This window comes from Plectropomus leopardus, chromosome 23, assembly GCF_008729295.1.
Source record: "Plectropomus leopardus isolate mb chromosome 23, YSFRI_Pleo_2.0, whole genome shotgun sequence".
Taxonomy (NCBI): domain Eukaryota; kingdom Metazoa; phylum Chordata; class Actinopteri; order Perciformes; family Serranidae; genus Plectropomus; species Plectropomus leopardus.
This window is the reverse complement of record NC_056485.1, coordinates 17,124,793-17,142,709: the sequence shown is the minus strand read 5'-3', so window position 1 is coordinate 17,142,709 and position 17,917 is coordinate 17,124,793.

Sequence of the window (17,917 nt, the reverse complement as noted above, 5' to 3'; positions counted from 1 at the left end):
TGTAATGTTCTTGTGTCTAAGTGAGGAGACAATTTCTTAAATTGGTGCAGAACTAATTGACATGGTTGCAGCCAATGCAAACAGGCTGCAATGTAACGTCTTGGGGCATTTGCACACCGTCAATTTGCATCCATTAAAAATGCTTGTTTTTGACCCTGACAGGGTCAGATTATTACTATAAGTGTTTGACAACATTATGGAAAGAAATCCGGCAGAGATAGACCGTTTTGTGAAAGGGTACAATCCTTTTTTTTGTGTTTTTTTTTTTTAAAACCAAAACAGCTCAGAAATCGCTATCACAAAATCCACCTCCATTCAAATAAATACATATTTTATCAGCAAAAACTCTGATTTGGTTGAAATAAACCCTTAATTCAGCCACTTAGATGTAAAAATATACTGGCACTATATACGCAAAAATGATTGTTTATTCCATATATTTCCACTAAGCTTTGCCACTTTCTTGTGAATTGCTGTAGTAGTTTGTTATTCTTAAAGGGACAGCTGGTATGTTTGAAACTCTTTCCTTACTCACAATTACGTTAAAGTCCATCAAAACTGCAATGACACTGAATTTCCACATTCAGTGTAAATAAGTTCTCATTTTAAATGTTTAATCTTGTTTTTTTTCTGCCATATTAAACATTGCCATTCTCTGTTGATCAATATACCTAAAGGAAGGCTTTGTGATCAATCATAATTGATGACCCTTACTGTTTTGGTTCTGACAGCGTTGATAATTTTGGTTCCCTGATCATCGTCTTCACACACTGATTGAATCCAAACAGTCTCCATCTTGCATTGTTTACTTGATTAGATTAGATTGAATTGCATCATTTTTGTGTCATCAATTACAGCAGAGGATAAAGGAAGGGCTCTGATCAAATAATGACGAGGTAATAGTTTTAGGAAATGGACCAACATCGCTTTTGTTTGAAGATGGAAAAGTTAGATTAGGTGGGTGATACTGAATACTCCATGTATTAATTGATTTATTGGCGAAAAGTTGCAGAAATTGAAACATCTTGAATCTAAAACACTATAAAATACAGAATATATGTAGTTTAAAATAAAAACATCTATGCAACTTCTCATCAAGCTGCAAACCCCCTGAACTTTGAAGTAAAAATACACAGGAGATGTCTTTTTTACTTGTTAAACTACAATTTATGTCCACTAAATGTGCTTGTTTTTGCCACTGATAGACTCAGACTGTCAGACTCAATTTTATTTATTCAACCCGAAAAGATATTATTTATTTTTTTTTTTTTGTATTTTTTTAATCAAGTCTAAAATCTTTAAAATAAAAATAGATATTTTATTATTATAATTTTCATTAATTATTATTATAAGTACCTGACAAAATGATGGAAAGAATTTCTACAGGGATAGACTGTACTTATCAAGAAATTACTCAAAGTTAATAATATAAATAAATATAAAATATAGAATTAATCATATAAAAAATAAGAAAGAGTTTCAAACATTACAACTTAAAATTAAAATAAAATAATAACAAGGAAATTACATGAAAAAGGTGTTAATTATTAGTCATTAGGCATAAAAACATGGGAAAATGGGGTCCAGGGTAAAAAAAAGAGAAAACAATTTTACCAGGTAACAAATCTCAGTATTCAGTGATATTCCACTTGTTTCACTCATCATGCTGCCAGTAAGCACTTAACAGCTTGAAGGCGGGGGGTCAGTATTTGCAGAGGTCACAGGTATTCCCATCAATAAATTGCTCATGTGCATGTGTGTGTATAAGCTTCTGTATGTGTGTGTTTGATTAGCTTAGTGGACCAGTTAAGCAAAAAGATAAGACTCTGGTGTTGTGTGCTAAAACCCTGGAGACATGGACAAAGAGCAGGGTGCAGAGAAAAAGAGGGACGGGGAGATGAGCAGCTGGCTGGCAGCATGGCTCCAGGGATGGCCGTCAGTGTGTTAGTCGCTCGGTCTGTCCAACATAACGCGACAAATACCACATGGATTGCAATTTAAAAACTGTACAGATGTTCATGATCCCCAGATGTTATATCCCACAAGGCGGTTATGTGACAGACTTTCCAGATCACTAATATGTTTGTGATAATTTTTGTTGTACTATACTAAAACTGCTGTAATGTAAATAAAAATGGCTTTGAGTCAATGAGCTACTTAACACGAAATTACCCCCAAAAAATGGCAAGAAATGAGTAAAAAGTTACAAAAAAATTACCTGTAAAGAGCAAGAAAATGCAAGTTAAAGAAAAAAAGAAACATAGCGGCACTATTTAATGAGAATTGTTAGACGTTTTGATATATTTGGCTACTTGGTACTGATTTTGGTACTAAGTACTGATACTCAGCCCTAGATACTTCAGGTTGTGTCTTTTATAATCTAATGTGCTGTAGTAAAACTGCTCTAGTATTGCCTACTGTCTACCAGTACATACAGCAGTACTGATTCAGAAACGACTCGTATCTGAAGACATTTGCCTTATTTGGGCAAGAGACTACATGAGTCATGAATTCATGTCTTGTGGAGAAATTATAAGGAGTGAGATTTTGGTGAGAAAGTATTTTTCAGACAGTGGAGGATTGTCGTGTGGTTTGAACTTCACAGGCATGTTCTGAGTCAGCTGTTACTTGGATTTTATCACTGCGGTAAAACTGACCCTGGGCCTTTATTCTGATAGCGCCGCACAAACAGTACCTGTACTCACACCCACACTTTAAAAAAAACTATTACAATATATAGTAAAAAAGGTGATATATGAGCTGTGTAGTCTCTCAGCTGTCATTTTTTAACATTTAAATCACTTTTAATTGGAGTTAAGTCATTTCCAAAAGGCAGATATGATGATCAGATATACCTCTGCAGCCAGTCTTCACCTCTCACACACACATTCCACCTTTCCATCACATGGAAACTGACGTAATCATCTGAAACATATGCACACACACATACGTAACATGCATCCACGCGCACGCACCAACCGCCAGGTGACAGATCGGGTGGTGAAAGAGGCATGGAGATTCTGCAGATAAGGCTGTGTTAATGAGTAACCCTGCTGTTCCAGGTTGTTTGCTGCTCAGTGGCTGGAAAATTGGAACAATAACATGCAAACACGGAGGTAATGGCTGTGGTGCCAGGCAGGTAGACCGCAGGGAGATGCGGGTTTCCAACAAAGACCTGACCATAACATCAGCAGTAATGGCTGGTTAACCACAGCTCTGTCCAACAGCTTTTAAAAGCAGAATCTATGTTGGGTGCAAACTTGTATAAAGACAAGTATTCAAGCCAAAGACATCTATAAGTATCAAGCACAAGACCAAACTGTCATAATATTTTATTCTGCACAGTTGCCAGAATAAAATGTTGTCATTGCATGACTCTGCAAACCATGGATATATTAAATTTGAACATTTCATATGATTACATCTATATATGAGCTGAGATTCAGTCATCAGGAGTGGATGGCTGCCAAGCAGCAGAACACAGTTTGAGGCCTACAGAAATGTGTATTTTTTAACAAATATTCAGGGCACTTCCAGCAGTGTTTGTAATGTAAAAAGTGGTTGGTTTTTATTTTTTTATTAAAAAAAAAAAAAAAAAAAAAAAAAATTTAGCAAATTGGTTGCTTTAAAAAAAGTGAGAAGGCTATGTGTGACAAAAAAATAAAAAAATAACCTAAAATGACCAAAAATAAGCAGAAACAAAGTTGTTTGTTTTTTTTTTTAAAAAAAAAAGAGTAAAAAAGGAACGCAACAACAAAAAGAGAAAAAAAAACAAATTTATAAAAACATAACTTTTAGTAATAAAATATCGTCCTATGTGCATTTTTCTCTATATTTGGGGGGGGATAAATTTCTAACCCCCTCCTGTCTCTTAAGACTAATTTTCCAGTTGTTTTCTTGTCACTTTTTTACTTATTTCTTGCAATTTGTGGGACATTTCATTTCAAGTTGTTCATTGTCTTTCCCCCCCAAAGAAATCAAACCATTTTTCTCAGGTGTCAGAGGTTAAATTATTTGTGGAAGGCATCTGAACACAGCACAAGAAAACTGAAGACGATCCAGGTTTTATGAGCGTTCGGGACATTTCCTGCTGTGTTTGTAGCAACAAAAGCAGGTATATTTTAATGACAGTTTGGGACATTTCCATCAGTGTTTATAGTGACAAAAGCATCTATTTTTTAACAAGAGTTTTGGACATTTCCTGCCATCTTTGTAGTGACAAAAGTGGCGTATAAGTGGCACTTTAATGAGCCAGAATTATGATTCTCACTGTAGAATTTCAATAGCCTGTAGGAACAGATGTTCCTGTATTCTGCCCTTGCAGATATTCATCAAACTAACATTTTAATCTCTGCACATGTGACCAGAAAATGGCAAGAATTAGAATATATATCACATAAATGCCTCTTTGCTCATCTAAATTCAGCCTCAGGTGTTGCAGTGTGCAGTTGATATACAGACATCAGTTTGATGTACCGATTCAATAAATGCAATAAATCCAAGCACAATGTGCAGGAGTCTGTTAAGCTCCTCTCAGATCTGCATTAGAAATACTTTATATGCAGCTTTTTTATGATCCTCATGGAGTCAAAGCTGTATAATACAAAAAAAAAAGTTAATTTTTAAATCACGTCTGCGTTGTGATCATGCGATGAAATCTGAGATTACGTCAGATAACATTTTTCATTCTGGTGGAGTCTCATTCTGGTCAGATGCAGCAGAAGCCGATTAAACGAGAGATGAAAGAGGATAAATTACCGCTGGTCAAAAGCAAAAATGACGCACCACCACATTCTTTCAGGAGAAACCTGAGAGGAAAATGATGCTGATATCCCTCCAGATAAACTGAGAGGACAGCACCTGGAAGACGGCCAGAGTCATCTCACTGATGACTCAGCCGAGCTCCTCTACACTTTGCTAACCGAACGCTCTCAGACAGGACGCTTAAACACGAAGATACACCAGAAAAAAATGTCAGCATCGTATGTTTCTGCAAACAATAAAAATATTACATTTGTACATACACAAACAAATTGTCTTTGTAAAACTACTGGCAACTGTTATACCATAAATTATTCAAAATTATATTACAGTTAAATTTATGACGGTATTCTATAGTAGAATGTGAGGTTAACCCTTTGAAACCTGGTGTGACATAACTTTTCTTGTTTTGCTTTCAGACGTAATAACCGTAATAACCTTTGAACCGTGAGCAAATTGGTGCAATTTCTTTCAAAAACATGCAGTAAAAAGGCAGTGACTAACTTTGTAAGAAATACTACACAAATTACAAGAAATTAGTAAATTTAGAAAATCAATTTTTGAAAAAGCATGGATGATGTTCTAAAATTATAATAATAATAGCATTTCAAGATTGAGTTCATTTCCTTTTTTTTTTAAACTTTCTTATTCTTTCTTTCATTTTTAAATTTTTTTTTCATTGGCAATTTTTTAGTACTTTGTTCATTTCACTTTTTTACTAACTTCTTGGTAGTTTTGGGGTTATTTCTTTTTTTGCTGATCATTGCTTTCTTCCCATGTTTTGGAAAAATATCATGTTAATTTGCTCAGGTTTCAAAGGGTTATAACATCCTGTTTTCCGCTCCCCTATATTTTGTACAATAATGAATAAATATTGTATTGTAAAATATATAATAAACATTTTTTTGCTTTTAATGTCCCTTTACATCGGCCTACTCATTTCAAATTAAGTTTTGTTAAACAGAAACTGACTTATGACAAACACGCAGACAAAGGACACAAAAAGCAATTAATGGCGTGTTTGATTTGAGGAAATCAGGTGACCCAGCAGTGCAAACAGCTGTTAATTACTTGCATTACTTCATCAGGAGGTGTTGCTTATCCATCATGAAAGTCTGATGAAAGGGTCAGAGCTATTGTTAGGCTGTGATGGCTTTAATGGGATGCGATAAGTTGTTAATGGCACGGCATTTGGCATGTCTTTTGGGATGGGATTATGGTATTGTCTCCTCTTAAAATATGTTTTAGAGTCTCTACACATTATCTGCAGTTCCCTCTGGTCACAGTAAATTCAATTCTCCACCTGAATATGTCTATTCAGGTTCTTGCAAAACAGGTTGCAGATTTGCAAGCTAAAAATCTTCTGTGAAAAATGATTACGTCTGTAATTTGTTTACATTTGAATGAATGAGAATAAAGCACTGAGTCCTGTGTGTTAGCTTTAGATGATCAACCCTGGACAAGAGTCAAAACCAGTGAAAGGATGATATCAGGAGGAGGAGATAGAGGTGGAGGAGGAGGAGGAGGTGTGGCAGAGATATCATAACCACAACGAGTTCCTATTTATCTCAGGGAATATGGTGTAATGTTTTTGCAAACAGACGTAAAAATCTCTATACAGCTCCAGCTTTCCTCATATATTAAAGATATACAGAGTACAGAAAAAGTTAATAACACATTAAATGTGGCCTTCTTTAACATGCAAGGTCATGAGATTAACCCTTTGAAACTGCAAAAACATGACAGGAAAGCAAATGAGCAACGCAAGAAGAAATGACCTAAAACAGTGCACAAAATTAGTAAAAAAAATAAAATAAATAATAATAATAAAATAAAAAAGTATAAAGAAAATATAAACTAAAAACTTGCAGAAATAAAGGGAAGTAATAAAACAAAAAGAAAAAAACCCAAACATGACAAAAGCAAAATAAAAACAGAAATGATCTGAAAAAGGTGCTAAATAATAATAATAATAATAATTGTAAAAATATATAATAATAATAATAATTCTGCAACTTAAGTGATGAGTGAAAAAAGTACCAGAAAATTACCATATTACCATTTGTTTTAAAAATGAATTTTAAAAAGGAAATGACCTCAAAAAAGTGTTAGAAAATTTGTAACAGATTTTATATTCTACTCTATTCTAATAGTCTATTTTATATTTATGTTATATTGATCATTATAAATATAGATTTTCCCAGGCTTGTTAAAGTATATATTTTAATTTACTTATTTCTTACAATTTTTTGAAACATTTCCCTTTAATCTGCTCATTGCCTTTGTCCACATGTTTTTGAAATAAAACACAGGAATTTGCTCAGGGCTCAGAGACTTAAATACCTCTGAAAGACATCTGAAAGCTGCACAAGAAAAGTGACGTTGAAGCACTGACTGTTCACATTAAGCCAGCATGCAAACACTGAAGGCAAATGTTTTGTTCAGCATGTTCTCAGACATATCAGCACTTTGCTTTGCATATAAACGCCGTATAAGGAGCAGAGCGCTGACGCTGGGACACATCACCTCCCCCTGTATTCCAAGAACCCTCCTTGTCTTCCAGTCCTGAGGGAGCACATGCTCATTCGGAGACATGTGGGTTTGTAATGTGACATACTGTTTATCCATGTCCATATATCTTTAAACATCTATTTACAGAAACATAAGACGGGGTTGCAAAACAGGGGAAAGGTGGTGAAAGACAGAGATGGAGGTGTGAGTGTGCAGAGAGAGAGAAATATGTCAGGGGGAGGAAAATGTTTGGAGAGTTTGTGTCCTCAGCAAGAAGCAGAGGAATGTGTGAATTTACAGCGAGAGTTAGGGAAAATACTTAAGGTGAAGAGAAAGAGGTTGAAAGAAGAAGGGATTGAAGAGGAGGAGGAGAAGGAGGAGTGGCGAAGGGGGTGTGTCAGCATGGGAGTGGAGATGGTAACTCGAGCCTTGTGTTTACAATTTTCCCCAGAAACATATGAGGAAAATGGGACAATGTGTTCAAAAACTCACGCTGCGATCACGACACAAATAAACTCATTCTCTTTGGCTGCTGACTTTAGGTTTAATCTAAACAAAGGAAATTAAAAATTAAGTTTATTATTCAGCTCCCATCAGATACAAGTGTAGAGGAGGATCTTCAATAGCTGTTATCATTGTGTTTTACATGTATAAGGACCGAATTTTAATTCATGCAGACATATATCTTAGATTTTGTCACTGATGATTGCATTTGGCACGAATATTTAAAGGAGTGCACTGGTGGTTGTGCATGTTTTAGCCGTTTCTCCTTTAGTCACATCACAATTAACCATTATGGAAAAATCATTTCTATGGTATTGAAATGAAATAATCAGTGAACAGACATAAAGGTGCTTTAAGTCGCACTAATCGATATTTTGATATCTACGGATGGATCACCTGATCCATGAAATGACCTCTTACCTCCACATTACGTGGTGGTGGCATGTAATATGTTAAGACTACATGCCTGCAGCACTGAAAAACAAGTTTCAGATGGTCACAGTTTTAAGTGGTTGGAGAGAAAACAGCTAAACAAGAAAATAAATCTGCTTGCTAAAACTTTGAAAGGTGATAATGACGATATTGTTTTTGAATCCTGTATTGCTGCCAAAAAAATCAGTGCAGCTCTCAGTAATGACCCATAATAAACAAAATCAACATCTGCTTTAACTTTAGTAAAATTGACATTATGCTATAAAATAATGGCAGTGCAGAGTGAAACTTACAGACGTGTCTGCTGCAGGAAATGCGCTCTCAAATAAAAGCACAACAGATTAAAGGTCACAGGTTCTAATATTAGCTCTGACATCAGGAGCCAGTGTTGATGTTGTTTTCATTATTATGTAATTGTTGTTTTTATTTTGTGTTACAGCTGTAACTTTAATGACGAATACTGATGGTGATGATCAGTTTACATTTATGCTGTTTCTCATGTTATTGCTGTTATGGTTATTGTTCGAGTTTGCTTGCTTGGGAATAAATAAACAGATGTCAGAACAGAACGATCCATGTTCATGATGTCGGATCTGCTTATCTGTGCCTCAAAACTCGAGCCAGTCTGAACTTGTTGGCCTCTCGTCTTAACGCTCAACTTTCGCCTCTAAACTGCACAACAGCTGACACACTTAACAGTAATGTTTCTTATCCGGCTCTTAATATAGCTGTTGACGCTTTCATTCTCATCACAGATTATTTTGTTTTATTTTATTTTACCCATATTTAACCAGGTAAGTCCTGCTGAGATCAACAATCTCTTTTCAGACCTGACAAGACGAAACGTTACAGAAAAACAATGATAAATACAATAGAATATAAGATAATATATATTAACATGTAAAAAAAAAAAAAAAAAAACGCTACACAAGGACAAAAAGATATATTGCTACTTTACCCAAATCTGATGTAAACAATTAATTCAAATGATTATGATTCGAAATAACTATGGCCATGTTAGTAAAAAAACAGTTAAGAAAATACAGTGATAAGACAGATTTAAGGCAAATTTCTTTGCCTTGATTTGCCTAAATTCTGTGTATCCAGCAGACAACTCTGAAGAATAACAAGGGATTTGATATGTACAGTAATCCTGATCAGCTGAGCCAGCAGCTGAGTGTGTTTGTGTTCTCAAAGATCCTCAGAAGCAACCCCACAAACACAACTTCCTCTTTCACAAGAGGAGGAGGAGGAGGAGGAGGGTTGAGAATGACTTGAAAACACTGAGATTGGAGTGTTTTTCACATGAGGCAGCACATAGAGTATCCTCTTTTTCAGGAGAGCGAGCGTGTGTGTGTGTGTGTGTGTGTGTGTATTTCTCGTATTCATTTCCCTCTTCTCCCCCTCGGTCCAGCCCCTCCCTGACTGTCAGCGCTGCCTAGACGAGGCTGTTTTTATGAAAGTCTGGCTGAATCCAGTTCACACTGCCTCAAGAAACGACCTCCTCATCTTACTCCCTCTTCCACTCCTCCCTGCCGCCCTCCTATAACCATCTCATAGGATCTCACTCCCCTTTTTCTGCTCCTATTGTTTATCCCTCTTCTATTTTTCCTCACTTTGTCTCCTTTCTGTGTGTCTTCTCTTGCTCCCTCGCAAGAGAAGACACACACACACGAAGAAAGAAACAGTGATAGGAAGCTAAAATCGCTGTGTAAAGCTTTGATTTTATGTATCTGAAACATATATTTTCAGACATGTATTGTGAATGTTTTTTATGCATATGTCCAGATAACAAGGCTGAACTAACAATGAGACAGTCCAGGCAGCTGCTCAGGCACTCCAGACCCTCAAGGGGCCCCAAAATGTTATCTAAGTGGCAATTATTTGAGGAAATTTAGTTGAACAACACAGACAACACAACACATAAATGGAAATTGTCTGATGTGATCTTAAGACCCTCATACTGGACTTTGCTGCAAATATAGTTTTAGTACCTTTGAAGGTCCAGCATATAGGATTAAAAACATTCTCATCTCATGTCTGCGTCTACATATTACGCTCTAGGTGTCATCCTGCATCTGCTATTGACGCTTTGGGGTGCTGCTATCATGAAATGGTGGGTTGACTCTGCACATGGTTATGTTTAGGCAGTACAAGCACATGGCAACCAGCGCCAGGAGGTTCAGGTGAACACTGGACTCCTGCATGAAAGTCCAGGGTTTGTTGGACCCATTCTCCACTCCTCATTCATGCCCACCCTTTGCGGACCTTTGTGCTCCTCATATTACGTTGTTACTGACAGCTTTTCAACCTGACACCGTTCAGCAGTTTATCATGCAGATGCGACAGGTTTCATCCGGTCACATTGATGCCGATCGTCGCGTATAATGCTGCTGCAGAAGGTGTCGTCAAGCCTTCTGGTGGCAAACAAAAACACCACAAATGGCTCTGTTCCTGCACTTTTGTTTAGCTGCCGCAAAAAGTCGCTTTTGGTGTCGGGATCTTATGCCGAAAGCACTGCAAAAAGGCGGTATTTGATGACTTTTAATTAAGAACGGGCTCCACATAAAGGGATTTATTGTCATAAATGGAATATAATATTCATAATTATGTTGTGTTTTTGTTACTTTAGGACGCAATGACAAAGTATTCAATCAGGATGATAACATGATGCTTAAGAGCAATCTTTCCACAGAATCTTTTGTAAGTCTGTGAATCCATTATGAAGTTATGTGCCTTTTTCTTATAGGCCACTCCTACTGTCACGCCCCTCTTTTAGCTAATTGTCTTAACACAAATTTTTACCATCACACAAACAAACGCCCACTCACAGTCAAAATTTCAACCTGTTTAGACAAAATGTGGCCACCCACAAATAGGGACACATTCAACCGACCAAACTATTGACCGACCAACAGACAGATCGAGCTATCGAGCTGCTGGTTGCAGCCAAAAAATGCAGTACAAGCACATTTCACAGTATAGTGTGAGGTTGAGAGGAACTGCTGGTGTGCTATCTGCCTGCATTTGTTTGCTTTTGTGTGTCTTTATGTGTGCAAGCGTGTATGTGTGTGTGTGCGTACTTTATGATCTATCGCCCTTGTGAAGGTGTAGAATCTGACACCCTTCTTTTTTGTGTACCGTTCCCATGATGACGCTTCCCTCTGGTCTCTAACAGCCTTCCTGGTGTGTGTTTTTGTGTATGTGCATGCATATACGTGTCTTTGTGCAGAGTACATAATCACCCAGCAGTTCAGGACAAAGCTGCTGAAGTGCCCCGAGGCTTTCAGTGGCCTGCATGAAATCAAATGGCTTTGTGAATGTGAGGCAGAGCGCCACTGAAAATTAAAGGTTAAAGAACATGTCAGCATGCACGAGTGCCTGTTATGAATGCAAATTTGTTCACATTTACATGCTTTGATTGGGTTTCAGGTTGGGTTTCGTGTGATGACTGAATGATTGATTGCTTGCTCGGGGTAAAGCACAACATCACTGACTGGATCTTTGTATTGTATCTCTGTATTGACTGATTGTGACCTTGTTAGCTGAGTTATTCAGGACCACCTGATTGTGTGGTGGTAAATATATATATATAGAGAGAGAGATAAATAAGCAGTATACAGTATATAGCTGTGTACAGATTTTGATATGTGAGGTTATTCAGTAAAGGACGATAAATTTGGGCATGTGCGGTCGATTTTTCGACCTCAAGGGCGTCACTTTCTGGCAGGCTGGTTGGTCTTATAAAATATTTACGCTGCTTGTGAGTGCAGCACAGACTATAAATAGTCTCAGCTAAACATAAAGCTGTATTTTTTTTTGCACCACTGCCATCCGATACAGCTCTAAACGTCATCCACAAACACACACAGATATAAATGAATACACAGCTTCACTTACAGACGCACGCTGCATTTTGATCATGTTTTTGACGTATTGATATTCTGCATGACTGTGCAGGAACACACACATACACACACACACGACAAGCTGCCGTTCGTCTCTGTGCCAAGCCTGACCATCCACGTCGGCCTGATTTATTAATGTGAAAAACTATCAAGCGTGAGCACAAAATAAATTCAAGCTGTTATCAGCCTGCAGAGCCTGCGGGAACAGATTCATGAGCGTAAAACCTGCTATCACTAAGTTCTTCAGCTGTTTTTGCAGGTTTAGAGCACTTGAGAATATGTTTTTTTCACTAATATGGTCACATTTTGTCCATCATCAGGCCATCAATGCTTACTTTATTTGCCAGAGGTTGATTCGTTGCACAGCAGTGAAACTAAAGAATAGCATAATAGAGGAAACACATACATAAATAAGGTGAAATAAGGTTCTCCGTGTTGAATTACATGCTTTTTTAATCAAGGGTAACAAACCTCAGATGTAAAAAATGCCCAGAACAGACTGATTTAATTTCAGTCTTTAACGATACAAGCTGGACATTTTATGAATACAGAGTAAAAACAAACAACAAAAAAACAATTTAATTTAATCCCAAATTACTGGATCAACCCAAATCCAATTGTACAATGAAGAAGGCCTTAAAGTTCAAATGAAACGCGATTCATCTTTTTCTCTCAAAAGCAGTGATTAAGATTAATGTTTTAAACACATGAATCTGAAAATAACACAAAGAAAACCAATCCAAATTTGACTTTCTTTTTCTAAAACATAAAAGAGAGACACAGTCATACCTGATCCTAATAGATGATATGATAGCAGGTTATGTATTACACGAGGAGATGCGCAAACATTAGTTTATTTATTGACGACTCCCAAAATGACATATATGACTGTTGGAGAGAGACAGGCACACGTACTTGTGTTGAGAAACAGTCCTAGTTTGGGCACCCAATCTCCTCGGCTAGGTTTAGAAAAAGGTGGAATAAAGTAAGTACATTTGTTGCATAACTTGCATAAAAAATTTAACTTATGTACATGACATGGTCACAAGTAGTGCTGTGTATTGGCAAGAATCTGGCAATAAGATACCTATCACGATACAAGGGTTACGATTCAATATATTGTGACATTTTCCAATACAGTATGCAAGTAAGATATATTGCTTTTTTTCTTAAAATAAGGTTATTTCAAGAAAAAAAGCAATATATCTTACTTGCATACTGTATTGGAAAATGTCACAATATATTGAATCGTAACCCTTGTATCGTGATAGGTATCTTATTGCCAGATTCTTGCCAATACACAGCACTACTTGTGACCATGTCATGTACATAAGTTAAATTTTTTATGCAAGTTATGCAACAAATGTACTTACTTTATTCCACCAACACTGCTAAATGCATAAAAAGTTACTTTTTTAAAACTTTTTGTACAATCTGACAAAATAAATAAATTTGCCCGTATCAATTAAAAAAGTAAAAATAAAAGTGTTTTTGAAAATCAGTACAATATCATAATAGTCAAGTGTATCGATTTTTAAAAGTTATTATTATTACAGGACACAAACAGCAGTGAAAGTCCTGTGTTTGTTGTTACTTACTTTACGTATGTTAAAAAGTTACTTAAGTACTATGTAAATTAAAATAAGTCAACATCAACTTTAAGTTTCACATGGGATACAAACAGCCGTCTCCAAAGTGAAAGTCCTGTTTTTGTCTGACCAATCCATTCACCCTGACAAAATAGAAACAAAACTGGGATCTTACCAGTCTGAATATTATTAAAACCCAGGTCTCAAGCTGGGCATCAGACACAAGAAATCCTACATACACTGATAATCAGAGTTGCATATTAATGACCATGTTCTTTATATTTTTGTCATTAATAAGCTTCCATACTTTATGTAGGTTATCTATCGATACCCAAGTCCACAGGAAAGTGTGACATTGCAGGCGTGTCACAGCCACAGAAGTGCAGAGCCTTAACTCATCCAAAATAGTACTTTGACAAGCTGCTGAGTTGATTTATAAAACAACCAACCGGAGCAAAACGTGATGTCTGGAGCTGAGCACCTGTGATGCTGTCGTCATGTGCACTCAGTCTTACTTCCCTCTTTTGGCGAACACTCCTTTTGCACCACATACTCCCCAACGGACAGACAGACAGACACACTCCCATCCACGTTATTTGAAATTACTCCTCTTGCTCGGAACAAGGTTGTGAAACATTATACACTGTAGCAAAATGGATAAATAAACTTAACTGAATTAAAATGTTACTGTTAGTTGTTGTGAGACATTTTAGCTTGAAAAAATGAACCGAGACATTTGATTTATCATAACTCCAGCATAAACTAGAGCTGTTGTTTCCTGCACTTATGCAACTATTATTACTCTTTGTTAATCATACCATTAAATTTAAGTAACTGCACAAAATCATGGTTTAAGGAGACAGATTTTCCCAAAACTGCAAGTTACAGGTACTGATAATGTTAATCCAAAATCTTTGTTTACATATCCAATGCACTATTTTCTACTAAGTTTGAATTTCTTATTAAAATGCTATTTTATATAATACTGCACTATATGGCCAAAACGAAATGGACAACATTTTTTTTAAGTTTCAATTTTTATTAGACTTTTATTTGATTTTCATTATTTTAGATAAAAGGACATGCAGCAACTTATGTGGTGTGTCTCAGTCATGTCTTTAAAATACAAGTGGATACCCCAACTGAGCATAAAGTATATAACAACCCAGCAGTTTAAAGCAGTTAAAATCAGTGCCAACCTCAGCCAGCTACATCATAACAGTAATGATAATCTAGTTGTAGTAACAAAAGAACATATTAAAACACTTTTAAAGTGTGAGTATTTCATTTTACAGAAGTGTATTTTCTGTTAATACTTTTACTTTACGGGGCACTCGCTTTTCCGATTAGAAACTGCAAGAAATTAGTAGATTTGGAATATTAATTTTCTATTTTTTTTAAAGATTATTTTTTGGGCTTGGGTGACATGCAGTAAAGGGCCAAGGCTGGAGGTCAGTCTAAACTTTTGCCCTGTGGCAGAAAATGTTCACATTATTAGACAAAAAATGATGCATTTTAACATCAGTTTGGACCACTGTTGCTAGTAGCTTCTTTATAGTAGGCTGCTCATAATACTATAATAATCCTATATAATGAGGTTATAGTTTTTCTATGGTAGGCTACCTTGTAGTAAGTTTAAAATAACCATAATATTCTTTTGAGGGAGGCGAAGGAGATCACTTTCTATGGTCTGGACTCATTTTTATTCAGATATATTAAGGTGAGAGGTAAAGAGACCCCTTTTTAACAGTTTTAGCCAAATTTATACCAAAAATGACACCTACAAACACAAGTACACAACCCAAGCTATACACTACACACTAAGTCATCGTCTATAGTAAAAAAAATATGACTGTTGCCGAAAATATTTTTATTAATAAAGCTGCCTGCAAGCGTGTGTGTGTGAGTGAGTGTTTTTAAGTGTCTTTTGAAGTGTATTTAGTAAAGGATATCAAAAGTCTCTGTGTAGTTTGCTCTCTTCTCTCTCTGTCGTCTGTTGTCAGTCGGTCTGTTGTCCTCCCTGTGCTCCTCTCTGTTCGTCTGTCTGTGTTGTGGGCTGTTTGGTCGTCGGTCAAGTCATACTAAAAACAAAAACTGTGACTCACCTCACCTGTCAGCTTCATGTTGACTCGTCCTCTTCCTGTCAAGATTCCTGTTTGCCGCCATCTGCCGTGCGTGACTGCGTCACAGATAACGTGCTGCGTCACCCGCGTTCCGTGTCTTTCAAATTAAAAACTCTATGATGTGTTTAAGTGTTGCTGTTTAGGGTTTTTTCCAACAAAAAAATCCCTTATTTCTAGTTACGGTTAAACTGGATAAATCCTCTTCCTATCAGCCTTTTACTCGTACAGTATTTATATTAGTGCGTCATCTAGCGACCGCCGTGCGTCATTGCGTCATATAAGTGTTGTACTGACGCGCCGCCGCCTGCAGAGGGCAGTGTAACACAGCTACATGTTAGCAGACGGGCTAACTGGAAAAAGAGCCGCTTGTGAGAGTTTGACGGTAAGTGTCCACTTTTAGTGTTAGTTTTATACCATTAAGAAACGTGGATACAATTACCTAATGGGTGAGGTTTCTTTTTCGTAGCTCATTTAAGTTACTGGCAGTTAAACGGGCTTTGTAGAGTTTACATTAGCCCGGCGCTGCTAAGCTAATTAACAAATTAAAACGGTTAAGCTAGCTAACAATGCGGTGAGGGGGCTCGTTAAAGAGGGAAAGCTTTGTTGTTCTTGATCTTTGGTCGGTCTTTTGGTCTTTTTAAACACTCTGTAGCATTTCCAAATGATGACATTAGCCTGAATACAATTAAAAAGTGTTTTCCTCACAGTCTAAATTACCCTGAAAAGGCAATTCAAGTTTTATCAGTAAGCTAGCAGGCACTAAAACCTAGAAACTGCTCCTTATTTGACGTAATTGGCCGTTTTTTGGCTTTTTTTAAAAGGGAAAACAGGGGCATTAATGACTCTAAACAAAAATATAACACTACAACAGTGTTAAAATATCTAAAACGTTGTCTGAGTTTGACAACAAGGGACTTTGAAGCCTTTAATTTATCCAAATTGTGTTCACCTGTGCGTCGGCTTGCAAGTGCGCATGGGAAATGTAGTTCACAGGTGCAGTTTACGTGACCCAAATACATAGGGAGCAACACAGACACATCATTTCATCAGAGTGAGGTTAAATGGATACAGAGACAGTAAGGAAAGTAAAGTAATATAATTTTTTATTGAATAAAGTGTTATTTTTTTCTTTTAGTGATTTAGTCTATTAAATACCATTAAATTGTGAAAAATGCCTGGAAACAGGAGACATCATCATATGTCTTGTTTGGTCTGCCCATCAGCCCAAAACCCAAATATATTCAATTTACCATTATTTAAAACAGAGGAAAGAGACAATTTGTCACATTAGAGAGGCTGAAACAGAGGATGTTTTGTGTTGTTCTTGATAAATGTCTTTAATCACCCCCCCTTAAATTTTACATTATTATTCAACGGTTGGGAACCCCTGTGCTAAACAATTACACAATCAGATTTTTTGTAATGTAAGTAAAAGAAAAGTACCTACAACCCCAAAGTAAACTCAGCATAATACTTAAAATCCACATGATTTTAAGTGCCTAATGTGTGTATCAAGTTCAAAGTTTTGTCTTCTCTGAGCTCACACAGGAAAATATTTAACCTGTTTTTAAATATAACAGAGCTGTACAGGAATGTTTTGGAAAAGTTTCCCTCCTGCTGAAGATATGTGCTTCATCCTTTAGGCCAGAAATGCCAAGAAAAATGAAGAATGTGTTGTCACCTGCAGCTACTGTATCTGTTGCTCCAGCCTGGTGTCAGAAGAGGTGAGAGAACAGGTGTTAGTGTTTATGTGAAAGTGAATAATCGTAGAGATGCACATTATTGGATTTTTTGCCGATATTGAATGAGTAGATAAATAACAACTCATTTGGCAGATAACCGATACTAATAATGATATATTCACTTTTTTCCCCCTCCTGAATTAGTGTCATGGTGGAAATGAAGACATCAAATACTGTGCTATTCAGTTTATGGTATACTGATTTATTGTGCAAATTAGGAGAAATACTTACTCCTAGGGTTGATGCTTTGTGCATGTTCAAATTGATATTGACAAAAAATCAGCATGTTTGCCAAATCTGACTTCATTTTAAAGCCAATTTGTGTTGATACAGATAAAATGCCGATA